The sequence below is a fragment of the Beta vulgaris genome, chromosome 7 (genome assembly GCF_026745355.1).
Source record: "Beta vulgaris subsp. vulgaris cultivar EL10 chromosome 7, EL10.2, whole genome shotgun sequence".
Classification (NCBI taxonomy): Eukaryota; Viridiplantae; Streptophyta; class Magnoliopsida; order Caryophyllales; family Amaranthaceae; genus Beta; species Beta vulgaris.
The window spans coordinates 9,538,293-9,561,123 of record NC_079208.1 but is presented as its reverse complement, the minus strand read 5'-3'; the positions used below and the strand labels follow the sequence as shown (position 1 = coordinate 9,561,123).

The following is a 22,831-nucleotide window of genomic DNA, read 5'->3' as shown; positions in this document are numbered from 1 at the left end:
TTTGCTAGTAACATTAGAGCTGCATTCGCTTCACTAGATGATTCGGAATATAGCGTAGAAAATGGAAAAATACATGGGTACTTTATAAAAAAAAATCCAAGATGATTTTCTTTAAAATAAGCGATTTTTAAAAGGTTAAACCTTTTTATTCGAAATTAGGAAAGTGTGATGTATTTATAATATACTGAAAGGCAACTATAATTAGAATAAATTTTGTTGTAATATGAAGTATTTTTTAAATTTACAAGTACAAGATGGAAAATATTAGGGCATAGGGGATATTGAAGAAAAAGAAAAAAAAAATAAAAAAAGAGGATAAACAAAAGTAGATAACTAAAAACAACAAAATGTTTGGCAAAATATTGCTAGATTCTATTTATATTCCTTTTTCTTATTCTTTTTCTCCCACCCATTTTTTTTTTCAATTTTTTTTAAGGATAGCATATGCTACTACTTGTTACTTAGGACATGTTTGGCAAAATAAGTGATTCTAGTAGCTGTTAGCAGTTATAGTAGCGGTAGCTGTTGGGGGTAGCTGTCAGCGGTCAGCGATTAAATTAGTTGTTTAATTAGAAGTGTTTGGCAAAAATAGTTGTTGGAATGTAAAAGTCAATAAATGACATTTATTCTAATACGAAATGAACTAAAACAATTTCATATGTTTGTTCAATAGTTAAATTCAATATCTATTTTTTCAAAGAAGTTACACAAAAAAGAGTATACGACTTTTTAGCTTCTCAAAGAAATGTATAAATCTAAGAAAATATTCAACCCTCAAAAAATTTATATTACCAGTTTTAACTAAAATACTTGTAAAATATATTATCTTTAAAATAAATATTTAAATAACATCTCTGTTATTGTAAAACAAACATTGAATTGCCATAAAACAAAACAATTAATAAATAGTAAAAGGAAAAAACAAAAAAAAACATTGGTTAATAATTCTACCTTATGCTATTATATAGTGCTTATTTGCTAGACCGCTACCTCTAAAACTCAAACGTTACTTGTAGTAACATTCCACAACCGCTACTCATAATCTACTCTAACTGCTACCCGCTACTACAACCACTACCTTTCCAAATACTCATAATTTTTTTAAGTAGCGTTTCAATCTTGTCCAACCGCTAACCGCTACCTCAAACGCTAGTGTCAAACAGGGCCTTAGTAGATCCGTCCTTTGTACTAATGATTATGATGATGTTAGAGTACCATGCAGTGATGCACATAAGTAAGGTATAAGGGAAACAAGAATTGCAATTGCAGTTAACTCTCCATTGACTAATTGATTAACCTCCTCTAATTTCTTTCAAAAAGTGTCATTAGTGGGCTTTCAGCAAGGCTTGATCAATTGATCATGCCTTTATCTTACTCTTGAATCTTCATGAGTCTAATATGTCTCTGGATCAGTTGGGGCTTGGGGAGTTCGGGTGCCATTGTTGAAATTCCTAACTTAGGCATTTGGGTGTTTTATGTTGTGCTTTTTGATTGGCGTATTTGGGTGATTTCTTCTTCCTCTTTTTATTTTTAAGTATAATTTTTTCATTTTTACACTATTCACGCATCTTACTTTGACTTTTTTTTTTTACTAAGGCCTTGTTTGGTTGTATATAGGAAGTCATACTTCCTAGAAAGTTATTTTTTTCATGTATTTGAAATTCCTAGAAAGTGTAAAATTGTGTTTGGTTGATAATGGGAAGTAGAACTTCCTATGGAAGCTCTACTTACCTAGGGGTTCCTCCATTTTGGAGGAAGTAGAACTTCCTAGGAAGTGCAAATTCCCATGGTTTTGCCAACCAAACAACTTCATATACTTCTACTTCCTAGGAATTTGCACTTTTCATGTTTTGTTTTGTCAACCAAACAAGGAGTAAGACCCCCCCAATCTTGAAAACATGACCATTAATCTTCACGGTTAAGTGATAATATTTATTATTTTACAAATCAATTTCAATAGGTATTCTAAAATGAAATAGAAAAATAAGGTCACAATCTTGGCATTGATGCTCTTATAACTAGACAACCAGTTAACGACTTTGGCTCTGTATCCTCTTTTTAAATGCCTCTACATGCATTGTACCACCTTCAGAGTATTATCCATTCTTCACAATTAGTTATCTGAAACATTTACTCCAACCACAAGTTATATCATATCAAAATAATAATGTTACGTAGCAGTGTTGGGGTTAGGAGCGCAAGCAGAAGCAAATAATGATAATAAGAAAATAAGTAAAAGATGGACAAGACAAGTAGAAATAAATACACGTAATTTAACGTGGGAAAACCCTCAAAAGAGATAAAAAAAACCACGACAACGAGCACTAATTATCCAATATAAAAAAAAGGGTATGAGATTACAACCCCGAAAGGTAAAGGATAATAGTATAACTCTCTAAATTATATTGAATCTAATTCTCAAACAGATCTAACAAACTCACGTAGGAGTTAGAAGAAGTGTATTTTCTCTATGAGCTAATGTGTATGGGCATTGTGTGTATGGTACTCTTGGTACACTTGATACAATTGTAAGTCTATGCTAAGTGGGAATTTATAGTACAATCAAGCTTGGAGGTCAAGCATATTAGCACAAGCCTTGAAACCCAAGGACATCATGATCCTTGGAGTCTTAAAAGACTTGGAGGCCAAGTATATGGTATGTGTGAATTTCCTTTGAGGCTTACGGAGCAAGTTTGAATTAATTATTGTGGGATTTATGACACAATCCCAACATTCTTTGTGTAGCTCTTGTGTTTTGTGTGTTCTGAAACAGAGGAGCATGATGTGTATTTATAATAAACTACAAGTCGTCTTGACCTTAGAGACCAAGTATTTGCATTACCTTGGAGCCCAAGGACATGAGTAATAATAATAATAATAAAATCAAATAATACTTGATCTAGTAATTTGGTTTGTATCTCACAACCTTAAAGTTGTGGGATCAAACTTCACTAGAGGCACTTTGGGGATGGGGATTTCCCCTTACCATTCCTCCTACTCCCAAAGGGGCTTGCCTGCAAACCCGAGCCGGGTTGACCTGTACGAGGTTCTGGTCCGATCAGGGCGCCTTCTTCTTACCTTAAAAAAATATATGAAAAAAAAACAGCTAGAATCTGCATCATCATGCTAATTAAGTTTAGACCAATTTCCAATTTCGTCCTGATGACAGAGTATATTATATCCTTCTATCACCATAAATAGTCCACACTTGGCATTTGTGACACACAAAAATCTGAGCCACAAAAATTATACATGCATAATTATTTGTGGATAAGAGGAGTACAATACAACTTTTTGAGAAAGGAGTTGCTTAACTTTGTAGAATCTTGCAATCATATCAATCTTGCAACAAATGTGAATCAGTATGATGGAGATAAGAGAATGTAATTTACCCCTGGAAGTTGTCCAGCAAGAATTGACCTCCATCTCCCTTCTTGAACCGAGTATAGCTCAACGAGTGGAGGAGTCACATATATACAACTGTATTTATTTCATAAAAACATTGCAAATTCTCTCATATCAGTTTATTGGAGCTAGGAATTATAGCAAACAGATCTTAAGGACAGATAAAGTTCCCATGTTAGCATATTATCTGAGAACTCTTGTACAAATGAAAAGTGTAACGTGTTTAGTAACCCCAAAAATCTAATAGTAGTATAAGAAAAGCACAACACAATAATGGATATCACGAAAGAGACAAGGGTCAGGAGCATGTAGATACTTCTCTTGAGATTTCAAGTAACCAGTTATATCTCAGCTTTATGTTAGATATGCAGTACAATACAAGATCACTATACAAGATCACTGCTAAGAAAGATTGATAACAATTAACAGGTAAGCCAAATTCCAGAAAAATTCAAGAAAGGTTAAGAAATTAGCTTGAGGTCATAATATGACTGACAAGTAAAAACTAAAATTCATGCCATTACTTCAAAAGCATACCAACTGAGTTCATGCATATTGAAAACCAGATAATAAACAAAGTATAATGGAAAGTGGAAACAAAACAAACACCAATGAAACTTAAAGGTTAAGGAACAACATTTCCTTTACAATAAACAAAAAGGGAATCCGTTGATTAAGCTAGGGATAGAGTCTGTTCTCAATTTTCCTCGAACAGAACTCCCTTAAGGTTATCCTCCAAGTATTCAGTTCTGCAGTCAGGATTCAGGAGTGATAACATGAATTTTCCTATCCTCCAAGGGCCAAATCGTAATGTGGGCCACCATGTTTATCACTCAAACCTCATCAACATCTGTGAGCTTTTCGTACCACCGCAGCAAGCAGAACTCAGGTGTCAAACAAGCTTCATGTTTGAAATACATATATATATATATAACAGACCCTATCCTCCAGAAAACACAGATCACAATCACAAATACTTTCTCGATTAAGATGACAAGAACTCCCATATTAGCTTATACATAATAACACAGCTGACCATCTTGTCGCCTAAGCTGAAGTTTGCGCATTGGCTGCCATCCATCCATGCAAGATATAGATCAAATACAATTCTATATAGCTGATAAAAAAATCAGAATTAACACCATATTGAACACAAACAGTAAGAGGCTGCACAGTTCAGATTAATTTTAATTACAATATACATACAAGAAAAAATGTCTTAGATGATACCCGGCCTGAAGCAATCCTTGAGTGCAGCGAAGGGAATCACACAATAAGCGTTCTGTACAATACAATAACTTTCACAACAGTATCCAGTCAAATCAACACAAAACACAATAAAAGCATATGCCATCTAGAAAAGAAGTTCTGCATGGATGCTTGACCCACATAACTAATTGACCTCTCTATGAAATATCAGGAACATAGCAGCAGAGGTGATAAGAATCGTGTAAAGACTAAAGATACTATACCAATTAAGAGAAGCAGAAAATGGAAGAAGACATCATATTTTGTGAAAAAAGGCCTAGCTTCTGATGTAAAGTTGAAGCTTATCAGCTCCTTGGGACTTAGCACATGACTCATGGCTGCTGTTTTTTCGAAACTTCTTCGGCTGAAAGGATGTCATAGTCAGTTGATGTACCCCTGATAGCGGTCGGATGCAATGCCCCAAAAACTTCTTCACCTACACTTAACTATCGAACTGAACTTCCAACTGCTGCAACATATTGACTAACATCACGGCCCAGAATTAGAAGGAAGTAGAGGCCCAAACACAGATCAGCCATAGCCTGCTCGGATCTTGAACTATTACAGAATTTATGGGTGTGAGTAATAGTATAAACATTCATGTAATGCTATAAAACAGAATGTTTTCCAGGACATGTAATAGTATAAACTTGATTGATTTCCTTTTGTGTTATGTAATTAATGGGTGTGAGTAATAAGGTCACCTATTGAGTTGAGCTGCACTGTTGAATCTTTGTCTTTGGAATTCTTCCAGCTCCCTCAGTATTCGTTCTATGTCTATGTACGCCAAATATGCAGCAAACAACAATATATGAATATTCTTCCTGTAATACCCTCCTAATTGCTTTAAAGGGACTAGCTTTATATGCACGTTATGCGTGCGAAATCATCATCAAAATTAAATTAATTGCATTTACTTTCTCCCCTACTTTCATCTATCACAGTTTGCGTTTTGTTTGATTTTTGATGATTTATTAAAGAATTAATTGAAGTGGGTGAGCTTAAGCTGAAGATTAGCTAGCTAAGAATATAACAAAGGGGATTGACTGAGTGACCCTAAGGGTTGCCAACTATGGGAAAAAACGCGGTCGCGTTTTTGCGGGAAGGACCCATAATGGCCAAATAGAACGTTTTGAGTCAGTTGCGGTGTGAATTTATTGGGAAAATTCATATAAGTCGGTTTTGAAGCTTGTTTTTTCATTTTTTTTTTCATTTATAGTACCATATTATATTGAAACACTATTTGGGATACTTCTCACACAAATAATTATTTAAATATTATTTAACTAATAAATGAATTAAAATAATTAACAATTCATATAACAACTAATTAATTAACTTGTGGAAAAATAAAATACTTAAATAAAGAAGGGTGTATGTCTTACCTATTAAGGATGAAAGTTGAGATGATTCTTTAATCAAAGAAAAAGATGGTTTGAGAAGAGGGAAGTGAAAAAAAGGATAAAGAAATGCACAATCTACTAAAAGAGTATGAAATCCAAAACAAATAAGCAGCGGAGATAGTTTAATTTTGAACAAGAAATAATGAGATATATATCAATTGTTGTGATTTTGATGACAAGGATTATCCAAGTATGTTTATGGGAATGCGGGATAGTCGAATGCAACAACAATTTGAAAGGGAGTGTGATATGTTGAAGGGGAGAAATAGTAACTATGAAGGTGGTAGTGGGAGTGGGGTCCCTCGAATAAATAGATCATTTGCTGTTAGAGAAGGAGGTCAACAACGAGCTAGGAATAGAATGTATGAACCAGTATCCACTCCTGCACCGAGGCTAAGAGCACTTGAGATATATTTAGAAAAAATGAAAAAGGTGAAAAGATAAAGAAAGATCAACACTAGTTGGCTAAAGAGGCAAAATGAAAAAGTTACGAAAGCATTTGGTAACTGGATCATAGATAACAACCAACCATTTACCGCTGTTATTTCGGCATTCACTAACCCATTAATGAATGTCATTCGTGAAACTTCAGCTGATGTAAGAGCTCCATCTGCATATGAGCTTGCAGAAGTAATCTCCGAGAAGAATATAGATTGATGAAGGAATATATAGGCACATTTGCCAAGGTGTGGGATGAGAGAGGTATGACAATAATGTCTGATGGATGGAATAGTCCAACCAGAATGCACATTTTGAATTACCTTGTGTATTCTTCTCGTGGCATGGTATTTCACAAATCAGTTGATGCCACCAATGTATCGTCAAGAAATATTGACTACTATTTTTCTTTGATGAAAAAAGTAGTAAAAGAAGTTGGACCAGATCGAGTGGTCCAAGTAGTGACCAATAATGAGGCTGCCATGAAGGCCGCAGGAAAAAAACTAATGGACGCTTTTCCGCATATATATTGTGCTCATTGTGTTGCTCATTCTATAGATCTTATATTGGAGGACATAATAAAGAAGTCTTCAATCAAAGATGTTATATCACAAGCAAATTCGATATCTAGCTTCATCTACAATTCGACCTGGAGCGTGAAATATATGAAAAAGACCACCAACAATCGAGAGCTCTTGTGGCTTGGCATCACTAGATTTGCGACAAATTTTGTGTCGTTAGAGAGCATTGTCACGCATAATAATGATCTGCGGGATATGTTTGAATCTCCCGAATGGAAGCAATCTAGATGGGGTAAAATGACCGATGACAATGCAAAAAAGGTCCGTGAGCTTTTACTTGCACAAACGGAGAATGTTATTATGTTTTGGAATAAGGCAAACGAGGTTCTAAAAATAATGGAGCCACTTTTAAAGGTTCTAAGGCTTGTTGATGGGGATGAAAAACGACTATGGGTTTCATCTACGAGGCAATGGAAAGAACCAAGTTGGCTATAGGAAAGGATTGTAGGTACTACAGAACCTACCGAAAAATTATTGATGAAAGTTGGAATTTTCAACTACATCATGATCTGCATTCTGCTGGTGAATTCAACTAAAATGCAATTTTCCAATAGATATTACTTAATATCACAATTATTATTACTGACTATTATATCATCTTTTACTACTGAATGAAGGTCATTTTCTCGATCCACAATTTTATTATTCAAATGACCAGATTATTGATGACAATGAGGTGATGTCGGGGGTGAAGAAGGTCATTTAGAAAATAGAACCCAATATGGACAATGATATTAAAGCTTTCAATCAAGTAATATTTAGCTTTTAACTTTCAGATTTGTATTTATATCTTTTGTAGATAGTATAATATAATACTATAATATTTTCATTTATACGTCTACAAGGAGAAGCTTGATAGTTTCGGAAATAACATGGCTGAGGGTGCTATTAAACACATGAATCCAGGTAAAAAAAATAAGTAAATATGTAATTCACACGAATTATTAATGTTATAATGAGTTCAATGGAACAATAATTTATAACAAATTAAAATTTTGTAGCTGAATGGTTGATGATTGTTGGTGAAAGTGCAATTGAGATTGATGATGATAATCCAGAAATAAGAGTCGGTGTATCTCTACCTCTAAGCTATGACACCAACCAGCAGTCCTCCCCATCGAGTAGATCTGCATTAACACCCAGAGTGATGATGATGTTGGGTGTAGATATGAGGGCGAATTGAATATGGATATCATCATAATCCACATAGACAAGGAGGTTCAAGTGTTTTAGATGATTGTTGTAACAACCCTGAATTTCCAATACTTCTAAAAACAACTTAATATAATAAACTCGGAAATCCAAAGGTGCTACGCCGCGATAATTATTAATAATAACCGCAAGGCTAATGGTTCTAACTAAAACAATAACCAAAAATTTTAACTAATTATTACAGACCAACTAAAATAGAATGTAAATAAATTATTACAAACCATAATATAAATCTTATAGTCAAATAAATAACAGCTGAAGTCTTTTTAAAGTCTTATTAAATCAAAATGGATCCAACGCACTCTTTAACCCAACTGGAGCTAACTATCTTCAAGTCCCTGCACATTAAACACTGTAATATCAGCCAAAGGCTGAGCAAGATTTAATACTGAAATAAAACAAAACTATTCAATGTGCAGGTAAGATATATAGGAATATCTTACAAATTCATTTAAAAGGTGTACAGATTATATATATATAATTAACTTTCTAATAACCATCTTTCTTTCTTTCTGAACTATTCTGTAAAACTTTCAAATATAATCTTTCATAATCTGTGAGTAGGAAGTAATAAATAAAAATCTAATGAGCTAGCTAGGCTCACTAGACAAGGTAAACACCAAAGTCCCTAGTATGCATACCCCTAACTTGATAACGAACCAAGAAGGAAGACTAATGGCAAGTGTATTGATTAACATACACCCAACTACTAAAATATATTGTTGAGACACTGTTAACTCAACATACTTCCAAACTCGGAGAATACCGCTTACCGGCAACCCCACAATAAAACTCTATAAACCCTCGTAAGGGTGAGGAACTTCCTCCTTTCAAAATCTCAACTTGGTAACATTGAGGAACTTCCTCCTTTTAATATAAATCTTATGAATAATCTCATAAACTCTTTCAATATAAATATCGAGAACCATTTAAATCTCAACGTATAAACTTCATAAAACAATCTCATTGTAAAAATAAATTTCCAAACATTATAAAACAGTTTCTCAACTCATCTGTACAAGCATAGTAAGAAATCTTACCTCAATAGCAAACACAGTCAATGTACCTCAATCTCAAGTCAAAAAGGTTCCTCTACAAACCCGTGTTCTACAATATAATAACACATAGTATAAGTAACTTGTTATATACCTAAAGTTGACTCAACTTTATACATTCCAAGTTAAAAAATCTAGTCGTTTAATGAGCACTACCATTCATGAGAACTTATCAAAAATCTAGCGTTAAAAAAAATGCAACTAAAGGATTGATTGTCATAATAAGTAAAAATTATGCAGTATACTTAACATAGTGCAACACTATACAAGCAAAACATCCCACTTAGCTATATACAGAGTATGTATTAAACTATACATGAACAAGACTAAACTTATACATAACCATATAGGTAGTTGACCATCATGATCATCTAAAGCCCTATATATGCGTGTATCTCCATCTACTATATATTACTGTATGCACTAAGTGTAATACTCTTCTTTACTTACAAGTTACAATCAAGTTCCTAACATGAGCTAAAGACATTATAGAACAGGGTGCATGAGAAATCACCATATATGGAGGCCACGCACATGAAGCCCCAATGAACCAAATTACTTACAGACTTATTTAATCTAACAAAACTAATGATCATACAACTACTAACCACTACTAATTGGTCAACACAAAACCAAATTTGAAGATGTTAACTACATCAAATTATATGCATCAAACATGAACCAATTGGATTAAAAAACATGAGAGAGAATGCTCTCCTCCTTCCCCACCCGAAACACCACATTCTGAAACTTCCACCACCGCCCTCAAGGCCCTAAGTGAGGAGCCTAGCCAGAGACTTCCGAAGCAATCCCCTGAGGTTCAAGCGGATGCCATCGTAGTCGCCCCCAACGTCGGCCATCCATCGTCGTCCTTACACCCCCCTCCCCCTTCATTCCTCCCCGAGCGGTCGTTCAAAGAAATAGCGTGCAGTTCTGGAAAGCTCCCAAATGAAATCTCTGAGGTCGTTCCGGTACAAATTATTAAGGTCCCATATGCAGAGACCCAGCCCAAACAATGTCAAGGGGATGACATTTTTGTTCCGATATCCGAAAAGCTATACTGGGATCTTGTGAAACCTTGGAGCGATGCAATCATATGTAAGGTAGTAGGGAAATCTTTCTCTCATGATTTCCTTAAGAAGAAGTTAAAAAAACTGTGGAACTGGAAGTCGAATACCGACCTCATCTCTTTGGGGAAGGGTTTTTACAGCCTCAACTGTGACTCGGCTTATGAGAAATCGAGAATTCTTGCAGAGGGGCCATGGTTTGTCATGGGCTCCCTCATTTGGGTTCAAGCATGGCAAGCGGGGTTCAAGCCGTCCAGCGCCATAATCTCTCAATACCCCATATGGGTTAGCGTGCCGGAACTCCCCCTAGAGTTCTTTTGTAAGGAAATACTGCACTCTATAGGAAATTCCTTAGGTAGCATTGTCAAAATTGACGCTCACTCGTTGGAAGCAGACCGGAAACGTTTCGCTTCGGTTTGTGTGTTGATGCGCGCGAACTACAGCGTCCCGGGCCGGGTTTGGGTGGGAGAAACGTGCCATGAACTGGTTTATTCCGACTCCCCTTGGTTGTGCCATAAATGTTGTAAGGTGGGTCATAATGTTAAGGGATGTCCGGTCATGCAATCGGAAGTTCTAAAAGCTCCAGAAAAGGTTAACAATGGTGAAGGTGGTGTATTGAAGATTGGAAAATTATGTGAGCCTGCATGGAGCTACGTGGAAAGCAAGAAACAAAATAAGAAAGTTGACTTTGGGAAAAGTAGGATGGGTAGGGCCACTTCAAAGCCCAAATGGACACCTAGGAAAGAAGGGGTGAGGGTGAATGATGAGGTGAGAGAAAAGGGAGGCTCTGATGTGACCCACACTCTTGTTCATACGCATCCTCCCAATGCTGTTTTGGATTTCAAAAATCTGCCAGGGGATGGAAATAAATATGCGGCGTTGCAGAATTTGCAGGAGGAAAATCCTTCTTTCCTTGAGACTATCTCGAAAAGGGGCGAAGTGGAAGATTTGGCTGCCAAAAAATCCAAACCTCCCGTCAAATCTAACCCCCAGCCTTTCTCAGAAAAATGTACCCAACCCCCTCCTTCCCCAGAAAAAGGTACCGTAGCCCAGCTGGTGCCCATTTCCCCATCTGTTATCCACCCTTCCCCATCTCCTTTATATACCAACCTTCAACCCAGTTCAGTTTCATTAACAAAAAAAAACCCCCTCTCCAGCAAAAAAAGATACCCCTTCTTCCCAAAATGTGGAGGCCCTGCGACCCGAGTTTCCTCGATCTGTCCGGATCACTATCCCCACCACCGCCTTTGTCGCCACCCAACTCACCTCCGGAACCCCGAGTCATGTCGACATGCCCCCGCAGCCCGGTTTTGTTTGCTCGACCAGTCCGGCCACTCAAAGCGGAGCTCAACATCGAGGAGGTGGAGTATTATCTCCCCGACAGTCTGGAGGATCCCAACGAATTTTACACGGAATTAACCTTCAAAGAGGTGAAGGCCCTCATTGCCAACCCGACACTAAACCCCGAGTCAGCCAACCACCTGATGATGTACTCGGATTTCGAGTTTCGGCCAACTCATGTCCCTCAAGTCCTAGATGCACATCACCTCCCCCAAACCATGAAAATATTTCTGAAGTGGTTTTTAGAGAAAGAGGTAGGAGTAGAGAGCGAAGAAAGAGCCATGCTGGCAAGTTTGGGACCCTGGTGGATCCAGCACCCCTCCTACCTATGATACGCACACTCATTTTGGTCAAAGTGAGGGACGTGCGCATGATCGCGAGGAGCAACTCCAATGCTCTGCTACTTTCAAGACTTCACCTCCCGATGAAACAGTTGGGGATCACAACAACATGGGCCGTGGGAAACGAGCTAAAAAGCCCTCGAGAAGCCGAAGTGATACTATGGCCACACAGGAAAACATGGACATGCCCCCAAACCGGAGCCGAAGTAGACCCGTGGGTGGTAGGAAATGAGGGGATCTTAAAGATGCTCCTTGAAAAACCCCCCATAAGAAAAGGAATGACTGTGCTCTTCTGGAATGTTCGAGGGCTGGCTAGACCTTCCTTTAAACTGAATTTTAGGCTCCTTATGCAGCACCATCTCCCGTCATTGGTGATTCTTGCGGAGACTTGGGTGGGGCGTGAGAAGACTGATGCTATTATTGCTGATTTGGGCTTCGACTCTTGGCATCTGCTTGAACCTGATGGGTTTGTGGGAGGCATTCTCCTGTTGTGGAAATCGCACAGCCTAGATTTTCATGTTATAGGAGAAGGTGCCCAGGGAGTCTATGGCGTGGTTGAGGTACGTTCTACAAACACTTCCTTTGTGCTTACGTCAATTTATGCTAGTCCTAAATTTCATACTCGTCAAAAATTATAGAATGATTTGGAGGGCTTTGCTCATAATTTGGATAAGCCTTGGTTAGTCATAGGAGACTTTAATGATGTTGTGAATCAAAATGAAAAAATGGGAGGTAGGCCTGTTTCTAGAAGAAGAGCGAATTTATTTGCCTCCACGATGGACAATTGTCAGCTTGTAGACTTAGGCTTCAATGGGCCCAAGTTTACTTGGACCAATAAAAGAAAGTCAAAACCGATCTTTGAGAGACTTGATAGAGGGTGGGCCAATACTGAGTGGATCCAGTTATTTCCTAATGCCAATCTGTGGCACCTACCGAGAATCACCTCTGACCATTGCCCCATTCTTCTTAAATTCGAAAATGACCCCTTTGTCCAAGGTGAGAAGCCGTTTTGTTTTGAACCAATGTGGCTTCTTGATAGTAGGTTTAGAGAGGGGGCCCTTCCTGAGTGGCCGAACCCGTGTGTATCGATACATGAAAGTTTGAATGCGTTTAAGGAGACCCTCATAGAATGGAATCATACAACGTTTGGGAATGTTTACCGTAGGAAGCGCCACCTCCTAGCTAGGTTGAAGGGTACCCAGTCCTATCTCCAGTCTCACCCTACGTCCTCCTTTCATCAAGGCCTGGAATCTCATCTCCAAAATGACCTGATTAAGACCTTAGACCAGGAAAAGGTACTTTGGAAAACAAAGAGCCGAATGGATAGGGTGGGGGAGGGGGACCGAAACACGAGATTCTTTCATAGAAGTGTCATGATTAAGCGTAATGCTGCTAGGATTAATAGGTTGCGGGATAATGTTGGGAATGAGGTGACTGACCAGAGGGGCATCCACGACTTAATTCTAGCCTTCTATCAGAACCTGTACTCTACAGAGAAATTATCTTCTCTGTGGAATAAGAGTTGGGGGGTGGACCTGGGTAGTAATATAGGCTATGTGCCTTCCTCTCTCGAAATTAAAATGGCCCTACTGTTCAGCATGAAACCCCTTAAAGCACCGGGTCCGGATGGTTTCCACCCAATTTTCTTCCAAAAATCTTGGGATGTCGTAGGAGATGACGTATGTAGAGACATAAAAGAGTGGTTTAGGCAAAGCCGGGTCCCGGAAAATATCTGTCAGGCTTTGATTTGCCTCATCACCAAACAGAATTCCCCGGATACAGTCAAGCAGTTCCGGCCTATTAGTCTGTGTAATACGCTCTATAAGCTGGTCACTAAGATTCTGGTATCCCGTCTTAAACCCTTAATCCCATCGTGGATATCCCAAAATCAAAATAGTTTTATAAAGGGTATGGGTCCGGATATAAATCTTGTGGTAGCTTCTGAAGTGCTACACTCCATGAACAAGAAGAAAGGCAAGTGGGGGTGGTTCGCGCTGAAAATTGACCTAGAAAAGGGTTATGACCGAGTCGAGTGGGCTCTCGTTAGGGAGTGTCTCATAAACCTTCACCTTGACCCTCCTGCTATTGAACTTATAATGAGCTGCATTTCTAATGCTTCTTCCCGTGTTCTGATTAACGGACGTCAATCAGAGGAATTCAGACATTCCAGAGGTCTTAGGCAGGGGGATCCCATGTCGCCTTACCTGTTCAATATCTGCCTGGAAGCCTTGACAGGCAGAATCAACGAAGCCTGCCTAAATAAAGAATGGATACCCTTCTGGGTTGGACGGGGCCGAGTCCCTATCTCCCATCTCCTCTTTGCTGATGACCTCCTCCTATTTGGCCGGGTCGATGAAGAGACGGCTTTCTCGGTCCGCACGGTGTTGGAGAAGTTTTGTGAAGATTCTGGTGAGAAGATTAATGAGGCTAAAAGCACACTTATCTTCTCCCCGAATACTACCAGTGAGCACAAAAATCTCTTCATCGAAACTCTTAACATTGAGGAATCCAAGAACTTGGGGGCTTATCTATGGTTGCCAATTTCTTACAAACGTCCCTCCCGAAATCAGGTCCAGTTCATTGTGGATAAGGTTAGGACCAGATTAGCAAACTGGAAGACAAAATTCTTATCGAGAGCTGGAAAGCTGACCCTTATTTCCTCAACCCTTTCGGCTATTCCGGCCTACTATATGCAGGCTACCTCTCTCCCGACTAGCACCTTGCATGATCTGGACTCTATCTGTAACAACTTCCTTTGGGGAGAGGAAGGGGGTAAAAACAAGATCCACTTAGTAAATAAGCAAATAACCTTTCTGCCAAAAAACCAGGGGGGTATGGGAATCGTGAGTCAGAAACTCATGAACAGAGCATTCATGGCGAAATTAGGGTGGAAACTTGCCCAAGGTCAGACCAGTTTGGCCCAGAGATGTATCCGAGCAAAGTACATGTACAGATACCGGGTGACCAAGTTCCACAATGGGTCGGTAATTTGGAAGAATATTGGCCAAGGGTGGGACCTCTTGAGGAAAAATAGCGCTTGGAATCTAGGGGATGGTAGAAGTATTGAATTCTGGCACGATGACTGGTTATCGATCAGGCCTTTGCGTTCTTGGATGCATGGGCCGCTCAGTCCAGAGGAAAAGTAATAGGAAAGTCCATAGCTTGATTGACTTGGGGCAGTGGGATCTCTCTTCCCTATCCCTTTCCATCCCAACGTGTCTTAAAAATCGAATCCTATCCACCGTTCCTCCCTCCCAAAACGCCCCCGCAGATCTGCTTATACCAAACTTTGTTAATCATAAAGGTTTCATGCTCCGGAAGGCCTACCTGGCCCAAGTTACTCCCTCCCCATCGCATTCAGATCTCTCGTGGATTTGGAAGGGGAGATGTGAACCCAAAGTGAGATTTTTTATGTGGCTCCTATGGCATGACCGTATCCCGCATAGGCACCTTTTGTCGGTCAGAGGCATGACCCAGGATCCCACTGATGTGTCCAAGTTATTCGCCAATCATAGGCGGATTTCGAGGCGTTTTTGGTGTAGGTACGAGCTTAGTGTCGGGATTTAGGAGAGATTTGACGTTAGGAGGTGTTGCCGGAGTATGTTGTGATTTGAGGAGTTTAGGAAGTAGTTTACATGATGGCACACTCGAGGGCCGATCTTAGCCCTCCGATCACTTTTTGTATCCCGGAGTCCTTGCTCATTGTCCTTTATGATGCATCTTCCGAGTTTCCCGAGCTTTGCCCGAATTCCGAGTTTCGAGGTCCGTGGTTCGAGCTTCATTGTTATTCGTCGCCCGAGGATTGATCAATACACTTCAGTTCTACAGCTTCATGGCTTCCTCAAAAGCCAAGTTATTTCTTCTCTCCTTTTATTTTTTTGGTGTTTTGGAGAGTTTTGGGGCAGACGGCTCGTCGCGACCCGCGATCAGTGTCGCGACCTGCCTATTGTCGCGAGTCGCGAGCTCTGTCGCGAGTCGCGACCCCTGCCGCTGCACTTTTTATTTACTTTTCCTCCCTTGGAGGGAAAGGAGGTTAAGTCAGCTTTTAGTTTAGCTTTACTAGAAAAGAAAGGTAGAGAGAGAAAGAGAATTCCATATGTTTCTTCTACTCTTCCTTATTAGATTTGTAATGAATTTCATGGATTTGCTAGCTTAAACTCCCATCTTGGATTTGGTTATTGAAGCTCTAATCTACTTGTGAGAACTTCTTACTCTCTATCTTCTTATGGTCATTGTGATGCTTCTTGTATGTATTTCCATGATATTTGCATAATCCTTGCTAGGAACGTTACTAGTATTGTTGTGTGAATCATCTAATGCTAGTTTTAGGTGCATAATCGGATTGTTGTGTTCCTAGCTCCATGTAGCATACTAGGTGTTTGATTAAATGATGAACATTAATCTTGTGCACTTAGAGAAGCATAGCTTATTACTTGAATGTTGTTGCTTTAATAACATTAGTGATCCTATTGTGTTCCTCGTTTTTAATGCTACTTTGGTTTGAACTTAAGTGCGATTAATTTGAGTTAATTCATAGTAAGAGCGGTTCAAACCACGCAGATCGTGTGTTAGACCACGATCTAGGAGGATAGAAGTATCGACTTCTCAATAGGTGACCATAGGAAAGGTTGAGGGTTAAGGTTTCGTGATCACAAAGTAGGTTAGGGTGGATGCTAACCGAGTCCAAGGCCTTTTTATATTGTAATCTCTTCGTGTTTTAGTATTGTGAGTAGTTTAGATCACTTACATTGTTCCAAATCCCCCTATTCGGTTGCTTTGGCCTTAGTACATACTAGGGTTCTTGATTTGCTAATTTCCAATCAAGTTCATTTGCTCCCCGGCAACGGCGCCAAAATTTGGTCAAAATTTGGTAGGCGTTTGTCGTGTACTCCTAACCAAATATAATTAACCTACTTTCATGCACACTAAGTAAGTATAATGGAAGCAGGGATCGTATCCACAGGGAGCAAATGAACTTGATTGGAAATTAGCAAATCAAGAACCCTAGTATGTACTAAGGCCAAAGCAACCGAATAGGGGGGATTTGGAACAATGTAAGTGATCTAAACTACTCACAATACTAAAACACGAAGAGATTACAATATAAAAAGGCCTTGGACTCGGTTAGCATCCACCCTAACCTACTTTGTGATCACGAAACCTTAACCCTCAACCTTTCCTATGACCATCTATTGAGAAGTCGATACTTCTATCCTCCTAGATCGTGGTCTAACACACGATCTGCGTGGTTTGAACCGCTCTTACTATGAATTAACTCAAATGAATCGCACTTAAGTTCAAACCAAAGTAGCATTAAAAACGAGGAACACAATAGGATCACTAATGTTATTAAAGCAACAACATTCAAGTAATAAGCTATGCTTCTCTAAGTGCACAAGATTAATGTTCAGCATTTAATCAAACACCTAGTATGCTACATGGAGCTAGGAACACAACAATCCGATTATGCACCTAAAACTAGCATTAGATGATTCACACAACAATACTAGTAACGTTCCTAGCAAGGATTATGCAAATATCATGGAAATACATACAAGAAGCATCACAATGACCATAAGAAGATAGAGAGTAAGAAGTTCTCACAAGTAGATTAGAGCTTCAATAACCAAATCCAAGATGGGTTTAAGCTAGCAAATCCATGAAATTCATTACAAATCTAATAAGGAAGAGTAGAAGAAACATATGGAACTCTCTTTCTCTCTCTACCTTTATTTTCTAGTAAAGCTAAACTAAAAGCTGACTTAACCTCCTTTCCCTCCAAGGGAGGAAAAGTAAATAAAAAGTGCAGCGGCAGGGGTCGCGACTCGCGACAGAGCTCGCGACTCGCGACAATAGGCAGGTCGCGACTCGCGACACTGATCGCGGGTCGCGACGAGCCGTTTGCCCCAAAACTCTCCAAAACACCAAAAAAATAAAAGGAGAGAAGAAATAACATGGCTTTTGAGGAAGCCATGAAGCTGTAGAACTGAAGTTATGATCAATCCTCGGGCGACGAATAACCAATGAAGCTCGAACCACGGACCTCGAAACTCGGAATCGGCAAAGCTCGGAAACTCGGAAGATGCATCATAAAGGACAATGAGCAAGGACTCCGGGATACAAAAAGTGATCGGAGGGCTAAGATCGGCCCTCGAGTGTGCCATCATGTAAACTACTCCTAAACTCCTCAAATCACAACATCCTCCGGCAACACCTCCTAACGTCAAATCTCTCCTAAATCCCGACACTAAGCTCGTACCGACACCAAAAACGCCTCGAAATCCGCCTAAGATTGGCGGATAACTTGGACACATCAAATTCCCCCACGCTTAAACCTTACTCGACCTCGAGTAAAAGAAAAAGAGAACTCGATACACCCAAGCCCCAAAATACGCCATACCTCGCCAACCTCCGGATTTGCTCCACAAGACACAAAAGCCAAACGACAAAATCTACCCAAAAGAATCATCCTATACAAATGACCCTCGAATCCCAAAAGGTATCGGACACGATCATCAACAATGACCTCCTACTCCAACCAACCCAAAATGCAAGGAAACTAAGGCACGAGGGTGAGTGATTCCCCCACGCTTAGCTTCTTACTCCATCCAAAACATACCATAAGCAACAAAAGAAAAACAAGCCAAAAAGAGATGTCTAGCCCGCCCTCAAAGGACACAAAACAAGAACCTAAGCTAACCCGAAAACACCAACTCCGAATGCCGCCACCTTATGACGCCACACCGACAAATGAGAATCAAAGCAAGTTTTCTTTTCTCTCTTTTTTTTTTCTCTCATTTTGCCTAGGAGCCCTTTCGGGTTTTCATCCTAGCTTCTCATTTTCATTTTTTTTTTCATCTCTCTTCTTCTTTGGCTCACAAAACTCACCCGCTCAACTAGCTCTTTTTTGCATAGGCCGCCCTTTCGGGTTTTCGACCTATCCGAGCCCCCAATTTTGCCCGAGTCGCCCGCCCTTGCGGGTTTTCAACTCAGCGGGATTCTTCTTTTTTCTTTTTCTTTTTTCTCTTTTGTCACTTTTTTTTCATGCTCTTTTTTTTTTTCAAATTTACATCAATTTACCACAATATTAACAAAACAAACCAAAATAGAACAAACTAAAATATCACCACATTTAATCAATCTCTCCCCCACGCTAATTATGCACATTGTCCCCAATGTGGAAAGGACAAAAACAAATAAGAGGGAAAGGGAAAGGAAAAGCTCTAAGATCCCGAGGGGCCCCGCGCTCAAACCTGGGCTGCCCTACGGGCCTCTCTCTCCTGGCGGCGTAGAATGCGCGCCGCCTCAATCTCGGATGTGGATCGGAGTACCAGGAGTCCTGGTTCTCCGGTCCCTGAGGTGGATAACGGGAGACAAAGAAGTTGTTCATGGCCGAAACCATGGAACCAACTGAATAAATCTGGTCCTCCATCCCGTACATCCTATCCTGCATCTCCCCAAATCGCCCCTGACACTGGATAGTTGCTCAGTTACCTGAGCCTGAAATTGGGCGTGAGGGAGGTAACCCTGTTCTGCTGATACTGCTGGTGGTACTGCTGAAACTGTTGGTATTGGAATTGCTGTGGCTGTGGTTGAGGCTGTGGCTGTGGTTGAGGCTGTGGCTGTGGCTGTGGTTGTGGTTGTGGTTGTGGTTGTGGTTGTGGCTCCCTCTGACCTAACTCCTCCGCCACCACGGTGGCATACTTCTCATCAGGGGAAAGGAAGAGCTGCTCATGGGTAGTCTGATCTGTAATGGCTACCCGCGCCTGCGGTAAAGTCATATACCTAACATTCCTTGCCCCAAAGAGCCACACATATCTCGTCTCATTGCCTATGGTTGTGAAGTTAAGCATAGTAATACTCCTAAGGCAATGGTATCATAACAGTTGGAATCACGAGAAAGCCGACTACTAGCAGTCCCTAAGGGGGTCAATATGGGCTCGCCCTTCCTATCCACAGGCACCTGGACACCTAAGTGGGATGCTAAAAGGGTGATCATACCCCCCATACTCAACTTCCCAGATGTCTTCCCCTCTGCCGACTGGGCTAAGCACTTATCTACCCAAATTTTGACCCAATCTGGACACCCCTCCCCTTGTGGTGTCATAGCCCAAAGACATTTCAAATCAAATTCCGGTAAATTGGTGGGCTCACCTGCACAAAAGACCGTCATGGACAAAAGACGGTGCACATATCGTAAGGCGGGGTGGGGAATGGCGCTGCTCTTACAGTGGCTATGCCACGTGCCACCACCAGTGATTTTATACCAAAAGACAGCAGGGTTATAGTTCTCCGTCTCCGAAAAGTCATCCTCAGCCAAAAAATCCCAATCAAAAGCAGTTTCTATCTGAGCATATGTCATCTTATATGTCATCGAGACTGTGCAGGTCGCGACTCGCGACAGTGATCGCGACTCGCGACAGAAGTCTGTTTTTCTTTACTAGCAGCTCACTTAAACCCTCTTTTTCTCCCATAACCCCATTCATTCAAGCCCCCTCCTTCCTCTATCACTCTCTCACTCTCAAAACTCACTCAAACTCCTCTTTTCATCTCCCACACTCCAATCTTCACCTCCAATCTCTTCTCCTCTTTCTTTCTCAACACAAATTCTACACTTTCTACTCTCCTTCACATCATAATCACTCCAAAATTTCTGCAAATTCACTCCTTCTACCAAACCCTAAAATTTGGGGGTTTTTGATTTTGAGCACCACCATCCAAATTGAAGCTTGGAGGATCATTCTACATGCTTAAGGAAGCTATTCACAAGTTCTAATCATCCTACACAACACTACTTGACCTACATTTTGGTATAACATTCTCTTTTCTACTTCTCTTTGATTTTGCTTGAAATATCTCATTCTTGCTTAATTGTAGAGTTGTAGTTTGATTGAGTCATTGTTTGTAGTGATTGATTGGAATTGTTGAGTTGTTTGGTGTTGTTGGTGTGATAGTTGAACTCATTTGGGAATTGGTGGTTGGTTATTGTTGTGTGGAGGGTGTTTGGAGTGTAAGAGTGTCATTGTTGGTGTTCTTGTGTTTAACCCCTACTGTTGATAGTTCTCCTAAGTTGAAAGAACCATGAGCAAAAGAAGCCGAACCGAATCCGTCCCCCACATTAACTCCCGTGGCCTTAAGAAGCTTAGTGACCATGCTAAGAGACGTTGGGACCGCCTTGATAGACCGGGGAGGACAATACAAGAAACTAAGTTTCGCGGACTATCCTACCCTAGAAAAATTGGGGTTAGCTAGCTCAGTTGAATATCTTCTTAACAAAGTTGGCCTCAAAGACTTTCTATGGAAGAGAGCCCGCACTTATGAAAGGTATACCCTGGAGTTTCTTTCAACCCTGCAAAAACATCCCGAAACTGAAGATGAATCTGCATATATTACTTTTTCTCTTAATGATCACCCATATAAGATGACATATGTCAGATAGAAACTGCTTTTGATTGGGATTTTTTGGCTGAGGATGACTTTTCGGAGACGGAGAACTATAACCCTGCTGTCTTTTGGTATAAAATCACTGGTGGTGGCACGTGGCATAGCCACTGTAAGAGCAGCGCCATTCCCCACCCCGCCTTACGATATGTGCACCGTCTTTTGTCCATGACGGTCTTTTGTGCAGGTGAGCCCACCAATTTACCGGAATTTGATTTGAAATGTCTTTGGGCTATGACACCACAGGGGAGGGGTGTCCAGATTGGGTCAAAATTTGGGTAGATAAGTGCTTAGCCCAGTCGGCAGAGGGGAAGACATCTGGGAAGTTGAGTATGGGGGGTATGATCACCCTTTTAGCATCCCACTTAGGTGTCCAGGTGCCTGTGGATAGGAAGGGCGAGCCCATATTGACCCCCTTAGGGACTGCTAGTAGTCGGCTTTCTCGTGATTCCAACTGTTATGATACCATTGCCTTAGGAGTATTACTATGCTTAACTTCACAACCATAGGCAATGAGACGAGATATGTGTGGCTCTTTGGGGCAAGGAATGTTAGGTATATGACTTTACCGCAGGCGCGGGTAGCCATTACAGATCAGACTACCTATGAGCAGCTCTTCCTTTCCCCTGATGAGAAGTATGCCACCGTGGTGGCGGAGGAGTTAGGTCAGAGGGAGCCACAGCCACAACCACAACCACAGCCTCAACCACAGCCACAGCAATTCCAATACCAACAGTTTCAGCAGTACCACCAGCAGTATCAGCAGGAACAGGGTTACCTCCCTCACGCCCAATTTCAGGCTCAGGTAACTGAGCAACTATCCAGTGTCAGGGGCGATTTGGGGGAGATGCAGGATAGGATGTACGGGATGGAGGACCAGATTTATTCAGTTGGTTCCATGGTTTCGGCCATGAACAACTTCTTTGTCTCCCGTTATCCACCTCAGGGACCGGAGAACCAGGACTCCTGGTACTCCGATCCCACATCCGAGATTGAGGGGCGCGCATTCTACGCCGCCAGGAGAGAGAGGCCCGTAGGGCAGCCCGCAGGTTTGAGCGCGGGGCCCCTCGGGATCTTAGAGCTTTTCCTTTCCCTTTCCCTCTTATTTGTTTTTGTCCTTTCCACATTGGGGACAATGTGCGTAATTAGCGTGGGGAGAGATTGATTAAATGTGGTGATATTTTAGTTTGTTCTATTTTGGTTTGTTTTGTTAATATTGTGGTAAATTGATGTAAATTTGAAAAAAAAAAAGAGCATGAAAAAAAAGTGACAAAAGAGAAAAAAGAAAAAGAAAAAAAG

The 22,831-nt window shown here is 40.4% G+C and overlaps 2 long non-coding RNA genes across 2 annotated transcripts in view; both read right to left on the bottom strand.

The window, feature by feature from the left end:
* Nucleotides 1–3,897: 3,897 nt before the first annotated feature.
* On the bottom strand, nucleotides 3,898–5,730 carry LOC104898635 (uncharacterized). The gene is made up of 2 exons (XR_002040423.3): nucleotides 5,358–5,730; nucleotides 3,898–5,211 (listed from the first exon to the last, which is right to left on the bottom strand). It is a non-coding gene; the product is annotated as an uncharacterized LOC104898635 (long non-coding RNA).
* Nucleotides 5,731–8,341: 2,611 nt separating this feature from the next.
* LOC109135585 (uncharacterized) overlaps nucleotides 8,342–22,831 on the bottom strand; it is a 46,366-nt gene continuing 31,876 nt past the window's right edge. The window contains exons 3-4 of the long non-coding RNA XR_007276116.2: nucleotides 9,328–9,394; nucleotides 8,342–8,625 (exon numbers count right to left, since the gene is read on the bottom strand). This is a non-coding gene — a long non-coding RNA (uncharacterized LOC109135585). The remainder of the gene's footprint in view (nucleotides 8,626–9,327; nucleotides 9,395–22,831) is intronic.